Source organism: Mustelus asterias, chromosome 5, assembly GCF_964213995.1.
Source record: "Mustelus asterias chromosome 5, sMusAst1.hap1.1, whole genome shotgun sequence".
Lineage (NCBI taxonomy): Eukaryota > Metazoa > Chordata > Chondrichthyes > Carcharhiniformes > Triakidae > Mustelus > Mustelus asterias.
Genome location: NC_135805.1, coordinates 132,404,974 through 132,427,318, shown reverse-complemented (window position 1 = coordinate 132,427,318; position 22,345 = coordinate 132,404,974). Strand labels below are relative to the sequence as shown.

Genomic DNA, 22,345 nt, shown 5'->3' with positions numbered 1-22,345 from the left:
TCCTCATAGGAATGTGTGTCTGAAAAGTGGCAGTGAGGCATAACTGCATGATGTGTCCAACATAATGTTCAATGAACTGTTTTAGTTCATGGTTATTTCACTTGGAAAATTTCAAACTAACATTTTTATTAGGCACATGGTTACAGAACCAAGGCAGGTAGATGCAGTTAAGATACACATCAGTCATGATCTAATTTATTTTTTATTCATTCGTGGGACATGGACGTCACTGGCTGGCCAGCATGTATTTCCCATCCCCCTAATTGCCCTTGAACTGAGTGGCTTGCTAGGCCATTTCAGAGGGCAGTTAATCATCAGCCACATTGCTGTGGCTCAGGAGTCACATGTTGGCCAGAAGGCAGATTTCCCAGGTAAGGACAGCAGATTTCCTTCCCTAAAGGACATTAGTGAACCAGATGGCTTTTTCCAACAATCAACAATGATTCCATGGGTATCAGTAGATTCTTAATTCCAGATATTTTTTATTAAGTTCAAATTCCACCATCTGCCGTGGTGGGATTCGAACCCGGGTCCCCAGAACATTAGCTGAGTTTCTAGATTAAAACCACGAGGCCATCGCCTCCTCCTGTATTGAATGGTGGAACTGACTTGAGGAGCTGAATGGCCCACTCCTATTCCTATGACTGCTGGACCTGTCATTGGGAGACATTGCTATCAATCTTTCAGTAATAACCAGCACGTGGCAAAAAGGGATACCATTTAAGCAGAATTTGTTAGTGAATGAACAGCGACACATTTTCATCATTAATTTCAATGCTCAAATTCTGAGGTTTCACAACCCGATTTTTTAATGTTTATTTATTAGTGTCACACATAGGTTTACATTAACACCGCAATGAAGTTACTGTGAAAACCCTCTAGTCGCCACACCCCAGCGCCTGTTTGGAAAATTTAGTATGCTCAATGCACCTAACCAACAGATCTTTCGGACTGTGGGAGGAAACCGGAGCACCCGGAGGAAACCCACACAGACACGGGGAGAACATGCAAACTCCACACAGACAGTGACCCGAGGCCGGAAATGAACCCGGGTCCCTGGCGCTGTGAGGCAGCAGTGCTAACCACAGTCATTTGGAGCCTCAGTCAGGACAACAGTTTCACAGTACATTAGGACATGATTCTGTTTATCAGGAATGCCGTGGAGATGCCGGCATTGGACTGGGGTAAGCACAGTAAGAAGTCTCACAACACCAGGTTAAAGTCCAACAGGTTTATTTGGCAGCACTAGCTTTCGGAGTCTCAAGCTCCTTCATCAGGTGAGTGAGGACTTGTGTTCTCAAACAGGTCATATACAGACACAAACTCAATTTACAAGATAATGGTTGGAATGCGAGTCTTTACAGGTAATCAAGTCTTAAAGGTGCAGACAATGTGAGTGGAGAGAGGGTTAAGCACAGGTTAAAGAGATGTGTATTGTCTCCAGGCAGGACAGTTAGTGAGATTTTGCAAGCCCAGGCAAGTCATGGGGGTTACAGATAGCGTGACATGAACCCAAGATCCTGGTTGAGGCCGTCCTCATGTGTACGGAACTTGGCTATCAGTTTCTGCTCAGCGATTCTGCGTTGTTGTGTGTCGTGAAGGCTGCCTTGGAGAACGCTTACCCAAAGATCAGAGGCCGAATGCCCGTGACTGCTGAAGTGTTCCCCGACTGGAAGGGAACACTCTTGCCTGGTGATTGTCGAGCAGTGTTCATTAATTCGTTGTCGTAGCGTCTACATGGTCTCCTCAATGTACCATGCCTCGGGACATCCTTTCCTGCAGCGTATCAGGTAGACAATGTTGGCCGAGTCGCAAGAGTATGTTCCGTGTACCTGGTGGATGGTGTTCTCACGTGAGATGATGGCATCCGTGTCGATGATCTGACACGTCTTGCAGAGGTTGCTGTGGCAGAGTTGTGTGGTGTCGTGGTCACTGTTCTCCTGAAGGCTGGATAGTTTGATGCGGACTATGGTCTGTTTGAGGTTGTGCAGTTGTTTAAAGGCAAGAAGTGGGGGTGTGGGATGGCCTTGGTGAGATGTTCGTCTTCATCGATGACATGTTGAAGGCTCCGGAGAAGATGTCGTAGCTTCTCTGCTCCAGGGAAGTACTGGACGACGAAGGGTACTCTGTCCACCGTGTCCCATGTTTGTCTTCTGAGGAGGTCGGTGCGGTTTTTCATTGTGGCACGTCGGAACTGTCGATCGATGAGTCGAGCCCCATATCCTTTTCTTATGAGGGCATCTTTCAGCACCTGTAGGTGTCTGTTGCGATCCTCCTCATCTGAGCAGATCCTGTGTATACGGAGGGCGTGTCCATCGGGGATAGTTTCTTTAACGTGTTTAGGGTGGAAGCTGGAGAAGTAGAGCATTGTGAGGTTATCCGTGGGCTTGCGGTACAGTGAAGTGCTGAGGTGACCGTCCTTGATGGAGATGCGTGCGTCCAAGAATGGAACTGATTCTGGAGAGTAGTCCATGGTGAGTCTGATGGTGGGATGGAACTTGTTGATGTCATCATATAGTTGTTTCAGTGATTGTTCACCATGAGTCCAAAGGAAGAAAATGTCATTGATGTATCTAGTGTATAGCATCGGTTGAAGGTCCTGTGCGGTGAAGAGGTCTTGTTCGAACCTGTGCATAAAGATGTTGGCATATTGAGGTGCGAATCTGGTCCCCATGGCTGTTCCGTGTGTCTGGGTGAAGAACTGGTTGTTGAAGGTGAAGACGTTGTGGTCCAGGATGAAGCGGATAAGTTGTAGAATTGCATCTGGAGATTGGCAGTTGTCGGCGTTGAGTACTGAGGCAGTTGCAGCAATGCCATCGTCGTGGGGGATGCTGGTGTAGAGTGCCGAGACATCCATTGTGACGTGGAGTGCTCCTGGTTCAACTGCTCCATGTGTGCTGAGTTTCAGTCGGAAGTCCGTATGTCACGACAGAAGCTGGGGGTTCTTTGTACAATGCGTTTCAGGCTGCCCTCGATGTAGCCGGAGAGGTTCTCGCACAGGGTCCCATTGCCTGATACGATGGGATGGCCGGATGTGTTGGCCTTGTGTATCTTTGGGAGGCAGTAGAATTCTACAACTCTATTCTACAACTCATCCACTTCATCCTGGACCACAATGTCTTCACCTTCAACAACCAGTTCTTCATCCAGACACACAGAACAGCCATGGGGACCAAATTCGCACCTCAATTTACCAAAGTCTTAATGCACAGGTTCGAACAAGACCTCTTCACCGTACAGGACCTTCAACCGATGCTATACACTAGATACATCAATGACATTTTCTTCCTTTGGACTCATGGTGAACAATCAGTGAAACAACTATATGATGACATCAACAAGTTCCATCCCACCATCAGACTCACCATGGACTACTCTCCAGAATCAGTTCCATTCTTGGACAAACGCATCTCTATCAAGGACGGTCACCTCAGCACTTCACTGTACTGCAAGCCCATGGATAACCTCACAATGCTCCACTTCTCCAGCTTCCACCCTAAACACGTTAAAGAAGCCATCCCCTACAGACAAGCCCTCCGTATAAACAGGATCTGCTCAGATGAGGAGGATCGCAACAGACACTGAAAGACATCCTCATAAGAACAGGATATGGCACTTGACTCATCGATCAACAGTTCCGATGTGCCATAGCGAAAAACCGCACTGACCTCCTCAGAAGACAAACACGGGACGCGGTGGATAGAGTACCCTTCATCGTCCAGTACTTCCCCGGAGCAGAGAAGCTACGACATCATCTCTGGAGCCTTCAATATCTCATCGATGAAGACGAACATCTCGCCAAGGCCATCCCCACACCCCCACTTCTTGCCTTTAAACAACTGCACAACCTCAAACAGACCATTGTCCACAGCAAACTATCCAGCCTTCAGGAGAACAGTGACCACGACACCACACAACCCTGCCACAGCAACCTCTGCAAGATGTGCCATCATCTCACATGAGAATACCATCCATCAGATACACGGTACATACTCTTGCGACTCGGCCAACGTTGTCTATCTGATACGCTGCAGAAAAGGATGTCCCGAGGCATGGTACATTGGGGAAACCATGCAGACGCTGCGACAACGAATTAATGAACACTGCTCGACAATCACCAGGCAGGAGTGTTCCCTTCCAGTCGGGGAACACTTCAGCAGTCACGGGCATTCAGCCTCTGATCTTTCGGTAAACGTTCTCCAAGGCGGCCTTCACGACACACAACAATGCAGAATCGCTGAGCAGAAATTGATAGCCAAGTTCCGCACACATGAGGATGGCCTCAACCGGGATCTTGGGTTCATGTCACACTATCTGTAACCCACACGACTTGCCTGGGCTTGCAAAATCTCACTAACTGTCCTGCCTGGAGACAATACACATCTCTTTAACCTGTGCTTAACCCTCTCTCCACTCACATTGTCTGTACCTTTAAGACTTGATTACCTGTAAAGACTCGCATTCCAACCATTATTTTGTAAATTGAGTTTGTGACTGTATATGACCTGTTTGTGAACACAAGTCCTCACTCACCTGATGAAGGAGCCTGAGACTCCGAAAGCTAGTGCTGCCAAATAAACCTGTTGGACTTTAACCTGGTGTTGTGAGACCTCTGACTATCGGGAACGCCACATGCAGGTATTCCATGGATTAACTTCTTCATGCATTTTACCACACGCTTATATTTCAGTGGATCATTGGAGCAGGAGTCGGCCATTCAGCCCGTCAAGCCTGCTGTGCCATTTAATATGGTAGTGACTGATTGGACACTTCAATGTCTTTCACATTCACTCCCCCCGTAGCCCTTTACATTATTGTTTATCAACATCAATCTATCGATCAAGAATGGAGGCTGATTGGGGGTGAAGGAGGGGGGTTTGCAGAACAGCCCCTGAGGCCCAGGACCTTGGAACCTCTTAATCCCGTCTGGAAATCATAGAAATCTAGAAACCCTACAGTGCAGAAAGAGGCCATTTGGCCCATCGAGTCTGCACCGACCACAATCCCACCCAGGCCCTGCCCCCATATCCCTACATATTTACCCACTAATCCCTCTAACCTACGCATCCCAGGACACTAAGGTGCAATTTTAGCATGGCTAATCAACCGAACCCGCTCATCTTCGGACTGTGGGAGGAAACCGGAGCACCCGGAGGAAACCCACACAGACACGAGGAGAATGTGCAAACTCCACACAGACAGTTACCCAAGCCGGGAATCGAACCCAGGTCCCTGGAGCTGTGAAGCAGCAGTGCTAACCACTGTGCTACCGTGCTGCCCATGTCCTCTTAACAAATGAAGATGAGAATTGGAAGAGCTATGGGTGAAAATGGCATTCCACAGTCAGGTACATTATTGTTTCTTCTGGGCTGTTACACCAGAATAATTAATTGAAAACATCATTAAGCTCTCATGATACAAGCAAAGTTCTCAGCAGGTAGTTGCAAGGGTAAGGTGTGCCTCAGAAGGCAGTTCAGGACTGTGGCAATGTATGTCACTTGCCACAATGGCGTTTTTCCCATTCGCATGATTACAGTGAGCAGCAACATTCACAAAGACTGGATTATGGCTATGATATTGCAACGCTGTCCCTTGCCCATCCTCCTGTTTGGGCCATTTCCCCATTGGGACCACAACCCAACCCTTCACTGTCAGACAAAGGTTATCACTGCATCGAAATTGTAATTCCTAATGAACCATAAGACCATATCGAGGCAGAATAGACCATTTGGTCCATTGAGTCTGCTCTGCCATTCATAGAACCATAGAAAATTACAGCTCAGAAACAGGTCTTTTGGCCCTTCTTGTCTGTGCCGAACCATTTTATGCTTAGTCCCACTGACCTGCACTTGGACCATATCCCTCCACACCCCTCTCATCCATAAACCCGTCCAAGTTTTTCTTAAATGTTAAAAGTGACCTTACATTTACTACTTTATCCGGCAGCTCATTCCACACTCCCACCACTCTCTGCGTGAAGAAGCCCCCCTCTAATATTCCCTTTAAACTTTTCTCCTTTCACCCTTAACCCATGCCTTCTGGTTTTTTTCTCCCCTAGCCTCAGTGGAAAAAGCTTGCTTGCATTCACTCTATTGCATTCACCCATCAAAATCTTATACACCTCTATCAAATCTCCCCTCATTCTTCTACACTCCAGGGAATAAAGTCCCAACCTATTCAATCTCTCTCTGTAACTCAGCTTCTCAAGTCCCGGCAGCATCCTTGTGAACCTTCTCTGCACTCTTTCAACCTTATTTACATCCTTCCTGTAACTAGGTGACCAAAACTGTACACAGTACTCTAAATTCGGCCTCACCAATGCCTTATATAACCTTACCATAACACTCCAACTTTTATACTCGATACTCCGATTCATGGCTGGGAAGTTTCTCAACCCCATTCTCCCGCCCTTTCCCTGTAACCTTTGATCCCCTTACCAATCAAGAACCTATCTATCTCTGACTTAAATACAGAGATACATTGCCTTCTGTGGCAATGAATTCTATAGATTCACCACCCTCTGGCTGAAGAAATTCCTCCTCATCTCGGTTCTAAAGAGTCGTCCCTTTACTCTGAGACTGTGCTCTCGGATCCCTAGTCTCTCCTACTAATGGAAACATCTTCCCCATGTCCACTCTATCCAGGTCTTTCAGTATTCTGTGAGTTTCAATGAGATCCCCCCTCATCCTTTTAAACTCCATCGAGTACAGACCTAGAGTCCGCAAATGCTCCGCATACGTCAAGCTTTTCATTCCCGGGAATGAAGAAAAAGCCATCCATTGGCTACACCTCCGAAGATGTTAGATGTATAAAAATAGTTATACTATGTTGCATCAGATTTTCAGAGTTGCTGCAAACAATAAACCTCAATAAATTATATGACAACAGCCTTCCAAAAAAACATCATATCTGCTTGTGCCTATTCATCAGGTTATAAATCTGTCTTGGATGACAATGAATGAGCCCAGGACAATTTTATATCCCACTTTTCTCATGCTGAGATATTCTGCAGGAGCCAGACATAAAATGTATTTAAGGCAGAATGGAAATAATTTTTTTAAAATGCAATTTGTATTTTTGGTACATGGTGTAAAAATCATAGACTGATGGAATGAAACAGCACAGAAAGAGGCCATTTGGTTCAAAGTGTCTGTGTTGGTTCTCGGAAAGAGCTATCCAAAGAAGGTGAGTGACAACCAATCAAATTACTGCCCACAGCAACAAGACTTTTTGATTTGATTTATCATTGTCACATGTAGTAACATACAGTGAAAAGTACTGTTTTCTGCTATACAGAAAAAGCATACCGTTTATAGAGAAGGAAAGGAGAGTGTGCAGTATGTAGTGTCACAATCATAGCTAGGGTGCAGAGAAAGGTCAACTTAATGCGAGCTAGGTCCAAAGGTCTGATGGCAGCAGGGAAGAAGCTGTTCTTGAGTCGGTTGATACGTGACCTCAGACTTTTGTATCTTTTTCTCAACGGAAGAAGGTGGAAGAGAGGTCCTTGATTATGCTGGCTGCTTTTCCGAGGCAGCGGGAAGTGTAGACAGTGTCAATAGATGGGAGGCTGGTTTAAGTGATGGACTGAGCTTCATTCACAACCCTTTGTAGTTTCTTGCGGTCTTGGACAAAGCAGGAGCCATACCAAGAAGAAGCTATTGAGAGTCGTAGCAGACATGCCAAATTTCCTTAGTCTCCTGAGAAAGTAGAGGCATTGGCAGACTTTCTTAGAAACCTCGGCAAGATAGAAACTGAAAAAAGTGGGTCATTTCACACTGCCAAGGAAATGACAAACCATTCTAGTGACAGTTACAAGTAGCCTGGACATGGTTTGCGTGTTCTCGATACGGCATTGCATTTTGACAGCATCAGTGCAGTCCAACCGATTCATTTCTGTGCTCTGTCATCAGGTGGTGTAAACATAAGAACATAAGAACATAAGAAATCGGAGCAGGAGTAGGCCATCTAGCCCCTCGAGCCTGCCCCGCCATTCAATAAGATCATGGCTGATCTGAAGTGGATCAGTCCCACTTACCCGCCTGATCCCTATAACCCCTAATTCCCTTACCGATCAGGAATCCATCTATCCGTGATTTAAACATATTCAACCAGGTAGCCTCCACCACTTCAGTGGACAGAGAATTCCAGAGATTCACCACCCTCTGAGAGAAGAAGTTCCTCCTCAACTCTGTCCTAAACTGACCCCCCTTTATTTTGAGGCTGTGCCCTCTAGTTCTAGTTTCCTTTCTAAGTGGAAAGAATCTCTCCATCTCTACCCTATCCAGCCCCTTCATTATCTTATAGGTCTCTATAAGATCCCCCCTCAGCCTTCTAAATTCCAACGAATACAAACCCAATCTGCTCAGTCTCTCCTCATAATCAACACCCCTCATCTCTGGTATCAACCTGGTGAACCTTCTCTGCACTCCCTCCAAGGCCAATATATCCTTCCGCAAATAAGGGGACCAATACTGCACACAGTATTCCAGCTGCGGCCTCACCAATGCCCTGTACAGATGCAGCAAGACATCTCTGCTTTTATATTCTATCCCCCTTGTGATATAGGCCAACATCCGATTTGCCTTCTTGATCACCTGTTGCACCTGCAGACTGGGTTTTTTGCGTCTCATGCACAAGGACCCCCAGGTCCCTTTGCACAGTAGCATGTTGTAATTTTTTTCCATTTAGATAATAATCCAATTTGCTATTATTTCTTCCAAAGTGAATAACCTCGCATTTGTTAATGTTATACTCCATCTGCCAGATCCTCGCCCACTCACTCAGCCTGTCTAAATCTCTCTGCAGACCTTCTACGCCCTCCACACGATTCACTTTTCCACTTATCTTTGTGTCGTCTGCAAACTTTGTTACCCTACACTCAGTCCCCTCCTCCAGATCGTCTATATAAATGGTAAATAGTTGAGGCCCCAGTACCGATCCCTGCGGCACGCCACTAGTTACCATCTGCCAACCAGAAAAGCACCCATTTATTCCGACTCTCTGCTTCCTGTCGGATAGCCAATCCCCAATCCACGCCAACACCCTACCCCCAACTCCGTGTGACCCAATCTTCTTCAGCAACCTTTTGTGAGGCACCTTATCAAATGCCTTTTGGAAATCCAAAAACACCGCATCCACCGGTTCCCCTCCGTCAACCGCACTAGTCACATCTTCATAAAAATCCAACAAATTCGTCAAGCACGACTTTCCCCTCATGAATCCATGCTGCGTCTGCTTAATCGAACCATTCTTATCCAGATGGCCTGCTATTTCTTCTTTAATGATGGATTCCAGCATTTTCCCAATTACAGACGTTAAGCTAAGTTACCCGCCTTTTGTCTATTTCCTTTTTTAAACAGCGGCGTAACATTAGCCGTTTTCCAATCCGCCGCCACTACCCCAGAATCCAACGAATTTTGATAAATAACCACTAACGCATCCACTATTACCTCTGACATTTCTTTCAGTACCCTGGGATGCATTCCATCCGGGCCCGGGGACTTGTCCACCTTCAGTCCCGTTAGTCTACCAAGCACTGCCTCCCTGGTAACATTAATTGTATTGAGTACCTCTCCTCCTACCAACCCTCTATCGTTAATATTTGGTAAACTATTTGTGTCTTCCACCGTGAAGACCGACACAAAAAACTTATTTAAAGGTTTCAGCCATTTCCTCATTTCCCACTATTAAATCCCCCCTCTCGTCCACCAAGGGTCCAACATTCACTCTTGCCACTCTATTCCTTTTTATATATTTGTAAAAGCTTTTACTATCATTTTTTATATTTAGAGCTAGCCTAGCTTCATAACCTATCTTTCCTTTCTTTATCGCTTTCTTAGTCGTTCTTTGTTGTTTCTTAAAGTTTTCCCAATCTTCCGATTCTCCACTATTTTTGGCCACTCTGTACGCATTGGTCTTTAATTTAATACTCTCCTTAATTTCCTTCGTTATCCACGGCTGGTTATCCCTTTTCTTACAACCCTTCTTTATCACCGGAATATATTGTTGCTGAGTACTGAAAAGGATCTCCTTAAAAATCCTCCACTGTTCCTCAGCTGTCCAACCTACCAGTCTGCTCTCCCAGTCCACCTTAGCCAATTCAGCCCTCATCCTATCGTACTTCCCTCTGTTCAAACAGTAGGTGACTTTAAAAGTTCCATTGAAAGGGAGAAGGTAAGTTTCAAAGGTAAGTAAATGGGATGTGGGGATGGGAGTTTGGGCATCGGGAGTATGGAAATGGGATGGGAGGGGCAAGTGGGGAGGTTTGGAAATTGGGCGAGGTGCAGGTTAGGTTATAGCGTCTGGGTCGGGGGTTTGAGTGGCCGGGGAAGGGCGTGCCATTTGGATCTGGCGGGGGGGGGGGGGGGGGGGGGGGGGGGGGAGGGTGGGGGGCTGTTGGGCAGGGGGATTGTAGACCCGGTCAGGGTGGATAAGTAGGGGGTTCCTCTCAAAGGGAGGTTGGTGTGCAGGGGTGCCCTGTGCGGACCTCAGTCTGGGTGTTTGAAATAGGTAGTCTGAAGTTAGAAGAGCTTTTCTTTCTTCTAACACTTTCAGAGTAACTAGGAGGGTAAAACTGGCAGAACCATCCCAAGTTAGTGATTTATTGTCAGATTTCACTTTTCAGGGGAAGGCAGCGCTTCTGGACAATTGCTGGGTAGACCCCTACCTGGGAACTTCTGGGAGGGATTCCCCATCGCTTCTTTGGGGTATCTCAAAATTAGACGCTGGGCAATTAGGAAGATGTGACCCAAAATATATTGTCTCATCCTCATAGGAAGTAAACCCTGAGATAGAGGGTAGTTAATGTGTCATTGAGAATTGGGATGGTTGTGAGGCTGGAAACTTTATAACCTATAAAAAGTATTTGAATGAGTATAAATTTCAGGGGCATGGGACAAATGCTGGAAAATGGGCTTAGCGCGACTTTACTGGTAGTTATTAGAATCCTTCCGTTTGTCCCACTGAGTCTGCACCAACCTTCTGACAGACTCTCTTACCCAGACCCTCTTCCCGCTAACTGCACACATTTTAGTTGGGGCCGACTCAATGGGCCAAAAGGCTTTTTTTGCGTTGTACAATCTGACCCCTCATAATTTTGAACACCTCTGTCAAACCTCTCAACCTTCCTCTCCAAGGAAAATACTTCCAACATCCCCAGTCTTTCTGAAGTTCCTCATCCCGAGAGCCATTCTCATGAATCTTTTCTGCACTCTCTCTAATACCCAGTGCCCGGCATTGGCCATAATACTCCAGCTGAGGCCGAGCCAGTGTTTTATAAAATTTACCATAACATCCTTACTCTGTACTCTATTCCCATATTAATGGTGAGGGGGCCGAAAGACAGAAAAATATAGAATAGAATAGAATCCCTGCAGTGCAGAAGGAAGCCATTCGGCCCATCAAGTCTGCACCAACTCTCCAACAGAGTATCCCACCCAGGCCCTATCCCAGTAACCTCACATATTTATCCTGCTAATCACCCTAATCTACATATCTTGGGACATTAAGTGGCAATTTAGCATAAGGTTTAAAGTTTATTAGTGTCACAATTAGGCTTACATTAATACTGCAATGAAATTACTGTGAAAATCCCCTAGTCGCCACACTTCAGTGTCTGTTCAGGAACACTGAGGGAGAATTTAGCATGGCCAATGCACCCAACCAGCACATCTTTCAGGAAGGAAACCGGAGCACCCGGAGGAGATCCACGCAAACCCATGCAGAATGTGCAAACTCCACACAGTCACCCAACACAGAATTGAACACGGGTCCCTGGCTGTGAGGCAACAGTGTTAACCACTGTACCATCGTGTCACCCAACAAACCTGACCTCATCCTCACCAACCTGCCTGCTGTATATTAGACCTCAGGAACAGGCTGATAGTTTGTGTGGTGGACAAAGATTTGCTGAATTTCTTCAAGCACGAGTTGGAGCTTGTTTCTGCCTGGGGCAGAGATCACCTTGTACAAGAGGTTGGTACTGAATATGAATCATTGTGGGAGGAGTGATCATCTGGACTAAGTGTGGCCATCTCTTTGGATGCTCTATCCTCAGATTGGCCTTGGTTTGTATCCGGTATCTCGCCTCTCCTCGGAGTTCAAGTGGATTTGAGTAAGGCAGAGAGGGTAAATATTGTGGGGCATGTAAGTTATCCTCATTGTGTAAAATAGACTGGGTGGATGAGGGGAGGCTCTTTTCCTATCCACCATTGCTCATATATTCGTATCTGTTGAGAATGAATACAGAGAACCGTGGGCGGCACAGTAGCACAGTGGTTAGCACTACTGCTTCACAGCTCCAGGGTCCCGGGTTCGATTCCCGGCTCGGGTCACTGTCTGTGTGGAGTTTGCACATTCTCCTCGCGTCTGCGTGGGTTTCCTCCGGGTGCTCCGGTTTCCTCCCACAGTCCAAAGATGTGCGGGTTAGGTTGATTGGCCAGGTTAAAAATGGCCCCTTAGAGCCCTGGGATGTGTAGGTTAGCGGGATTAGCGGGTAAAATATGTGGGGGTAGGGCCTGGGTGGGATTGTGGTCGGTGCAGACTCGATGGGCCGAATGGCCTCCTTCTGCACTGTAGGGTTTCTATGAATGCTATGAACATCCTCCACAAGGCATGCCAAACCCCATTAACAGAGTTCTATATAACTCTGGCTAGAACAGCTCTCAATGTGAAGCTCTCAATGTGAAGCTCACCGTGTGAAGCTCAGAGAAAGCACCAACTTTACATTACAGTACTGCCACACAAAGAAAAATACACCCCAGAAAGAACCCTTGTTGCCAAATGATCACAGCAACTCCTGCATGTCTAGCATTTCAAGAATGAATTGAAAGATAATACACAGACAAGGAGGAGAGAGGTTCGGTTGATTGGCCATGATAAATTGCACTTTAGTGTCAGGGGGACTAGGAGGTTAAATATGCGTGGTTACGGGAATAGGACCTGGGTGGGATTGTGGTGGGTGCAGGTTCGATGGGCCAAATTGCCTCCTTCTGCACTGTAGATTCTACGATTCATCAATATATTCAAGAGAATTTAGATCAGAATGTGAAGCAGAAAGGCACGGTGGCACAGTGGTTAGCACTGCTGCCTCACAGTGCCAGAGACCCAGGTTCAATTCCTTGGGTCACTGTCTAAACGTTCTCCACATGTCTGTGTGGGTTTCCTCCGGATGCTCCGGTTTCCTCCCACAGTCTGAAAGGCATGCTGTTTGGTGCATTGGCCATGCTAAATTCTCCCTCAGTGTATCCGAAAAGGTGCCGGAGTGTGACGACTAGGGGATCTTCACAGCAATTTCATTGCAGTGTTAATGTAAGCCTACTTGTGACATTAGTAAATAAAAAAAGAGAAGGGGATACGGATATTGACATATGATATTCGAGTTGATTTAGTATTGTCACATGTATTAGCATGCAGTGAAAAGTATTGTTTCTTACGCGCTATACAGACAAAGCATACTGTTCATAGAGAAGGAAAGGAGAATGTAGTGTTACAATCTTAGCTAGGGTGCAAAGAAAGATTAACTTAGTGTGAGGTAGGCCCATTCAAACCTCTGCTGGCAGCAGGGAAGAAGCTGTTCTTGAGTCGGTTGGTACATGTCCTCAGACTTCTGTATCTTTTTTCCCGACAGAAAAAGGTGGAAGAGAGAATGTCCGGGGTGCGTGGGGTCATTAATTATGCTGGCTGCTTTTCCAAGGCAGCGGGAAGTGTAACAGTGTCAATGGGTGGGAGGCTGGTTTGAGTGATGGACTGGGCTTCATTCACGACCCTTTGTAGTTTTTGCGGGCTTGGGCAGAGCAGGGGTCATACCAAGCTGTGATACATCTGGAAAGGATGCTTTTTATGGTGCATCTGTAAAGGTTGGTGAGATTCGTAGCTGACATGCCAAATTTCCTTAGTCTTCTGAGAAAGTAGAGGCATTGCTGAGCTTTCTTAATGATAGTGTTAGCATGGAGGGACCAGGACAGGTTGTTGGTGATCTGACACCGAGAAACATAAAACTCTCGACCATTTCTACTTCGTCTCCATTGATGTAGACAGGGGCATGTCCTCCACTACACTTCCTGAAGTCGATGACTGTCTCCTTCGTTTGACATTGAGGGAGAGATGACTGTCATTGCACCAATTCACCAGATTTTCTATCTCTTTCCTGTGGGGCGGCACGGTAGCACAGTGGTTAGCACTGCTGCTTCACAGCTCCAGGGACCTGGGTTCGATTCCCGGCTCGGGTCACTGTCTGTGTGGAGTTTGCACATTCTCATCGTGTCTGCGTGGGTTTCCTCCGGGTGCTCCGGTTTCCTCCCACAGTCCAGAGATATGCAGGTTAGGTTGATTGGCCATGCTAAAATTTCCCCTTAGTTTCCTGAGATGCGTAGGTTAGAGGGATTAGTGGATAAAATATGTAGGGATATGGGGGTAGGGCCTGGGTGGGATTGTGGTCGGTGCAGACTCGATGGGCCGAATGGCCTCTTTCTGCACTGTAGGGTTCTGTGATTCTGTGATTCTACTCCATCTCATCATTGTTTGAGATCCGACCCACGACGGTGGTATCATCAGCAAACTTGAAAATTGAGTTAGAGGGGAATTTGGCCACACAGTCATAGGTGTATAAGGAGTATAGTAGGAGGCTGAGAACACAGCCTTGTGGGGCACGAGTGTTGAGGATGATCGTGGAGGAGGTGTTGTTGCCTATCCTTACTGATTACAGGCAAGATGAGTTGATGAGAATGGAAGATTTGTGTGAACTACAAACACAAGGATAGAGCTGTTGAGTTGAACAGTCAAGTTTCTGTGGCATTCAGTTTATGTCATGCTATGTAACACAGTAAGAGTTTTAACAACACCAGATTAAAGTCCAACAGGTTTATTTGGTAGCAAATGCCATTAGCTTTCGGAGCGCTGCTCCTTCGTCAGATGGAGTGGAAATCTGCTCACAAATAAGGCACACAGAGACACAAACTCAAGTTACAGAATACTGATTAGAATGTGAATCTTTACAGCTAATCAAGTCTTAAAGATACAGACAATGTGAGTGGAGGGAGCATTAGGCACAGGTTAAAGAAATGCGTATTGTCTCCAGACAGGACAGCCAGTGAGATTCTGCAAGTCCAGACAAGCTGTGAGGGTTACCGATAGTGTGACATGAACCCAAGATCCCGGTTTAGGCCGTCCTCATGTGTGCGGAACTTGGCTATCAGTTTCTGCTCAGCGACTCTGCACCGTCGCGTGTCGTGAAGGCTGCCTTGGAGAACGCTTACCCGAAGATCAGAGGCCGAATGCCCGTGACCGCTGAAGTGCTCCCCCACAGGAAGAGAACAGTCTTGCCTGGTAATTGTCGAGTGGTGTTCATTCATCCATTGTCGTAGCGTCTGCATGGTTTCCCCAATGTACCATGGTGGAGCACTTCAGCGGTCACGGGCATTCGGCCTCTGATCTTCAGGTAAGCGTTCTCCAAGGCGGCCTTCACGACACACGACAGCGCAGAGTCGCTGAGCAGAAACTGATAGCCAAGTTCCGCACACATGAGGACGGCCTAAACCAGGATCTTGGGTTCATGTCACACTATCGGTAACCCCCACAGCTTGTCTGGACTTGCAGAATCTCACTGGCTGTCCTGTCTGGAGACAATACGCATTTCTTTAATCTGTGCCTAATGCTCCCTCCACTCACATTGTCTGTATCTTTAAGACTTGATTAGCTGTAAAGATTCGCATTCTGATCAGTATTCTGTAACTTGCTTTTGTGTCTCTGTGTGCCTTGTTTGAGAACAGATTTCCACTCCATCTGACAAAGGAGCAGCACTCCGAAAGCTAATGGCATTTGCTGCCAAATAAACCTGTTGGACTTTAACCTGGTGTTGTTAAAACTCTTACTGTGTTTACCCCAGTCCAATGCCGGCATCTCCACATCATGCTATGTAACACCAGCATCACAAACCAATCTGCCATCTCTAGGTTGAAATGACGTTCAGTCCAATCCAACACTTTGACTTAGTGTCTACTTCTGTTTGACTGATTGCACCTTGGGAAAGCTTTTCTACACTGAAGACACAGGCCGGAATTCTTCAACCTTGCCCGCGGATGGGATTCTCCAACCTCGCCCGCGGCTGAGATTCTTTGGTCCCGCTGCTGTGAATGGAGTTTTGGCTGAGCGCCAAATTCTCTTTTCTCGCAGGCATCCAAAACAGTTTTCCAGAAAAGTCTATGGGAGGCGTTTTCCCATCCCGACCGCCAAGGGAATCGAGCGGGTGGGGGGGCGGGTGCAGACCATGCAAAGGTCCATTGACCTCGGGTGGGACTTTCCGGTTTTGGGGTGAGTGGGACCGGAAAATCCCACTTTATGCCTGGAAAAAACAATTCCAGGAAATGTAAATTAAAACTGAGACTGTCAAACAATCAAAAAGTGTGATTACAATTAATCCTGTGATTATAAAATTTAATCTCAAACAATTATATCAATTAAATATGCAATTAAAAGAAAGATTAATTAGGTATTTATGTGCTAGCTTTATGAATACACAATGTTAGTTAAGTTGGCGGTTGTTTCCGGATGTGTGGTAATTTGACAATCTTCTCATCATTGTTAACTGGGGGTTGGGAATTTATTTCCCAGGGTAAATCAGTACAAGGAGCATTGGGAGTTAAAACATCATAGAGATAGAGGTGCTCAAATATTCTTTGATCTGAATATTCCCTGGCATCCTTCAATCCTAATGTTTGTGCTGTGGTGGTTAACTCTGTTAACCATCATCTGGTGTGGTTTAGGAATCCCACTCTGCCATGGTAGTTTCTGTCACATTTGCGGCACAGGAAGACACTGGGCTGAGAAGATCTATGATTCAGTGGCCTTCTCCGGATCCTCTTCTTGGTCAACTGAGCTTTCCGTTTTTGCTCAACTCTTCCAGTATCCTTCCAATGGTGAGCCCCCAGAGGTCACAGTCAGCAGCTGTCTCCCAGCTGTCAGTGTCGATGTCCACCTTCTCACTTGCAGGTGGCCTTGTCACTGAAGTATGCACTCTCACATTAGTTGACCATACAGAAGGTGTTTGGGTGTAGGACTATCATCCAGCTGATGAACATGGCAAGCCTTCGCAGACATTGTTAGTTTAACAATGGGTATATGCTGATGGAGTTAGCGTGCTAAAGTATTTCTGAGTTGGTGACCTTGTCCTTCTAAGAGATCTGAGGAAATGCCCGAGATACAAAGGCAGAAACTGTTCACGTCTCTCTACTGGAGAGGAGTGCGGTGAGGACACCGGCCTGTCTGTGTTCTCAGTCAGGTTGCTGCTGTTCTGCACTCTCTCACATTGCTTGGACACAACAGCTGCAGCTCTTCACAGGTGCACTGATTTCAACATCAGATGACAAATATCGTAGAGAAAGTAATGAAAACTTACTGTTCAAATCAAACCTAGTCTTTGATAAAAGTTAGGAAGGTGTAGAATGTTCAGGATAGCATACTGTTCAAACCTGGACTCTACATCCAAATGACTCACCTTCCTCCTCCTCACTCTAATCCCTCCAGTATCCCACCCTCACCCTGCTCCCTCCCTCACTCTATTCCCTCCAGTATCCCACCCTCACCCTGCTCCCTCCCTCACTCTATTCCCTCCAGTATCCCACCCTCACCCTGCTCCCTCCCTCACTCTAATCCCTCCAGTATCCCACCCTCATCCCTCTTTCACTAGTCCCACCAGTATCCTACCCTCTCCCTGCTCCTTCCCTCACTCTAATCCCTCCAGTATTCTACCCTCCTCCCCTTTCACTCTATTTCCCTCCATGTAACATGTTCTCATTCTGCCTCGAGATAGCTTCCAAGATTAACATGTCAGGAAAACCTTAAGAGACCCAGTTAACCGAGGAATGACCACAATGAATTCAATGTCAGCATTCGGAGTAATCGTGCTGTTGTTGACTGTTGCCCGAATGCCAGTGCGATATTTGCAGAGCACATCCATCATTTACACTGAGTGACATTTCATCCTATCTTTGTATGAGAGACACAAGTGCAGACTACAGGATGTTGCTGTTGTGAACACAGCCAGAGTGTAACATCCTAACCGAATGGGCAATGTCAGACGGGTAGTGTGACTGACTCCAGGAGGATTTGCTGCTCTCGCAGCTCCTTCTGCAGGCCAAAGGTCACACTTGTTGCAACAGCGGGTCAGTTCATGATTAATTAAAAGTAATTGGGTAAAAACTCCCAGGGCTCTGACACACACCTGTTGACAGAGTGAGGATGACTTAATTCTCCCGAGTCCTGCAGCATCTGCTCCGGTCAATGCTCTGTTCATTTTACAAGTGTATTCGGATTCTGCTGCCCTGAGCATTGCAGGGGCCCCCTCACCCTGGGCGAGGAGATGGCAGCGGGGGTGGGGGGGGCGGGGGGGGAAGAGGGGGGGATGGTGGTACGGGGGAGACGGGGTTAGAGGCAGGGATGGCAGGTGAGGAACAATTGCAAAACCCTGGGCATGCATACTCCAAAGCATGATCACAGAGCAGCCCAGCTACCTCTGACTCGCACTGAGGTTTTCCCTACTGGGGAAGAGAGGGGACATTCTCACCTCCGGTTTGCTCCCTCTCAGCAAAGGTCTCACAGGGCAGGAGTGTGTATTGGGAATCCGCAAAGCCCCTGACTTTGTGCATATGAATACTAATTGATGACAGTATCCCGTGCCTTCTTAGCGCAGTAGGCAGCGCTTCAGTCTCATAATCTGAAGGTACTGAGTTCAATCCTCAGAGAGGGCAGACTTATATTCAGGAGGCACGGTGGCACAGCGGTTAGTGCTGCTGCCTCACAGTGCCAGGGACCTGGATTCGATTCCTGGCTTAGGTCACTGTCTGTGCAGTCTACACATTCTCCTGTGTCTTTGTGGGTTTCCTCCGGGTACTCCGGTTTCCTCCCACAGTCTGAAAGACGTGCTGGTTAGGTACACTGGCCATGCTAAATTCACCCTCAGTGTACCTGAACAGGCGCCGAAGTGTGACGACTAGGGGATTTTCACAATAACTTCATTGCAATGTTAATGTAAGCCTACTTGTGACACTAATAAATAAACTTTAAACTTTAAAATATACATACAGGAGGCCTTGTTGCACAGTGGGTAGCATCCCTACCTTCAGACCAAAAGCTCTGGGTTCGAGTCTAACATCAGGACTTGTTAGCCGTGAAAGGAGCATTCAGAACATGGTTTAATGGGCTGTTAATCAGCTCAGGTCCTTCCCCTACTCTTCCCCAAAAGGATAAACAGTGTGTGAGTGAAGATACACTTTAAAAAAATCCATTCTCAATACTTTTGATATTTGCTCCCTGCGACACGGTGGCACAGTGGTTAGCACTGCTGCCTCACAGTGCCAGGGACCTGGGTTCGGTTCCTGACTTGGGTCACTGTCTGTGCGGAATCTGCACTTTCTCCCCATGTCTGCGTGGGTTTCCTCCGGGTGCTCCAGTTTTCTCCCACAGTCCAAAGGGTGTGCAGGTTAGGTTGATTGACCATGCTAAATTGCTCCTAGTGTCAGGTGTATTAGCAGGGAAAATACATGGGGCTACGAGGTTAGGGCCTAGGTGGGATTGTTGTTGGTGTAGGCTCGATGGGCTGAATGGCCTCCTTCTGCACTGCAGAGATTCGATGATTCATTCCCTGTGTCAGGAGAGCATGTTTGACTATATTATAATCTATTAGCATGATACATAGGCAGAAAGTCTTCTGAAGTTTCAATAATCTGTAAGGCCAGCACAATTAGAGCTTATTTATCTTTAAGTATGCTTTCAGGTTATATTTTATAGCCAATGTACAAATAGAGAACCATATTTCACAGAAGGAGGCTATTTGGTCCATTACGTCTCTTAAAATTGCTATTTGATTGGTTCCCACTCCCCTGGTCTCCCTTCGAAGTATTTATCCCTTTGGAAAGTTTCTATTGAATCTGCCTTCCCACCTCTCCTTGAGAATGCAAACCAGCTCCTAACACCTCATTGCATAATAAACATTCCCTCAATTCCCCTGGCTAATGGCCAACTCAGCAGTGGAAACAAATCAACAACAACTACATACATGGACAAAACACCTCTGACACAGTGTAATGTCTCAAGGCACCTCGCAGGAGCATTACGAAACAAAGTCAGACACTAAAGAGGTAGATCTTCAGTCAGATGGTCAAAAGTTTGGTTGAAGAGGCAGGTTTCCAGGAGCTTGTTAAAGGTGGAAGGTGAGATAGAGAGACAGGGAGGTGTAGGGAGAGAGTTAGAGATTGGGACCCAGGCTACTGAAGACAGGGCAGCCACTGGTGGAGAGATTAAAATCGGGGATGCTCAAGAGGCCAGAATTAGAGGAACGTAAATATCTTGGAGGGTTGTGGGTCCCTTTCTACCCTAGAAAAACTCTGGCGGGAATTCTCCGGCCGTTCACACCAGTGGGATTCTCCAGTCCCATAAGCAGCGCACCCCCACCTGTGGGTTTTCTTCCGGTGTCAATGGGAATTCTCTGGCAGGGAGGCCGGAAAATCTTGGCCTCTATCTTTGAAAACCTCTGCTCTTCTGGAGAAATATACCCTTCTTTCTAAGCTGCCCAACAACTGCAAATAATTGTTATTGTAGATTTGGGTATTAATCTATAGAATTTACATGGACAATTGTTAATTATCAATTGAGTTATATTCTATTATTCATAGAATCATAGAATCGCTACAGTGTAAAAGGAGGCCATTCAGCCCATCAGGCCTGCACCAACAACAATCCCACCCAGGCCCTATCCCCATAACCCCAAGTATTTATCCTGCTAATCCCCCGACACGACCGGACAATTTAGCATGGCCAATCAACCTAACCTGTACATCTTTGGAGCGTGGGAGGAAACCGGAGCACCCGAAGGAAACCCACGCAGACACGGGGAGGATGTGCAAACTACACAGGCAGTCAGTCACCCAAGGCCGGAATTGAACCCGGGTCCCTGGTGCTGTGGGGCAGCAGTGCCAACCACTGTGCTACCATGTTGCCCTGCTTTTTAATGTTCCCCTTTATCTCTCTGAACGGCTGGTTCATGCTGGAGGCCATACAGTTCCACAGCACAGTTTCTGTTCCTCAGCCAATTAAACATTCACATTGTGTAGGGGGCCGTATCAGTAGAGAGAAACAGGGTTAACATTTCAGGTCGATGACCCTTATTTTCATGTTCTGATCAACCCGAAACGTTAAGTGTTTCTCTCTGCAGCTGCTACCCGACCTGCTGAGTGTTACCGACATGGACCAGATGGGTTGTTTCTGTCAATGAGTCATAAAGGCACAGAAGGAGGCCATTCAGTCCTTAATTTCGCTGCCAGCTCTCTGTCCAGCAATCCAGTTAGTCCCATTCCTCCATGCTATCCCTGTGGGCCTTGTACAACTTCCTATGGAAAATCATTGACTGTTTCCACTTCCTTCGCCCTCGTGGGTTCCAGGTCATTGCCACTCACTGAGTAAAAATCTTCTTCCTTCCACCATTCCCCCCCCCCTCCCCCCCACACCCTCTGAATCTCTTACCTAAAACCTTAAATCAGTGTCCCTTGGTCCTTTTATTCATTCGTGGGACATGGCATCACTGACTGGCCAGCATTTATTGCTCATCCTAATTGCCTGAGAGTCAACCACATTGCTATGGCTCTGGAGTCACATGTAGGCCAGCCCAGGTAAAGACAGCAGATTTCCTTCCCTAAAAGGACATGAATGAACCAGATGCATCTTTCTGACAATCGACAATGGTTTCATCAGTAGTCATCAAGGGTCATCAGTAGATTCTTAATTCCAGATATTTGTTTCTGTTTGAATTCAAATTCCACCATCTGCCATGGCAGGATTTGAATCCAGATCCCCAGAACATTAGCTGAGTTTCTGGATTAATAGTCTAGCGATAATACCACTAGGCCATTACCTTCCCTTGCATCATCAACTAATGGGAACATCTTTACCTTGTCGAGCATATTCAAACCTATCAGAATCTTGTACACCTCTATCAAATGGCATCATTACTCAGTGTTCTCACTATGGCAGGAAAAGGCTGCATCAGTGCAAAACATTCCCCACCAAAAATGCAGAGAGGCATTCCTGTAAGAGGAAAGGACATTTAAATCTGTACGCTGCAGCAAAAGATCCTAATTCAGAAAATTGAGAAACCAATTAAAACATGCAGTTTTCAAGGAATCGAAGTTGAAGAAGACACTACAGGCAGTCCCCGGGTTACGAACGCCCGACTTACGAATGCCCGTACTTACGTACCGACCTCCGTAAAGCCAATTACTTTAAAAAATTGAGTTACATACAATGGTTCGTACTAATGAACGGGCGGACGACATTGCGCGACGCTCAAAACACTGCT

The 22,345-nt window shown here is 46.6% G+C and overlaps 1 non-coding gene across 1 annotated transcript; it reads left to right on the top strand.

The window, feature by feature from the left end:
• Positions 1 to 18,670: 18,670 nt before the first annotated feature.
• Positions 18,671 to 18,743, top strand: trnam-cau (transfer RNA methionine (anticodon CAU)). The gene has a single exon. It is a non-coding gene; the product is annotated as a tRNA-Met (tRNA).
• The last annotated feature ends 3,602 nt before the right edge of the window (positions 18,744 to 22,345 follow it).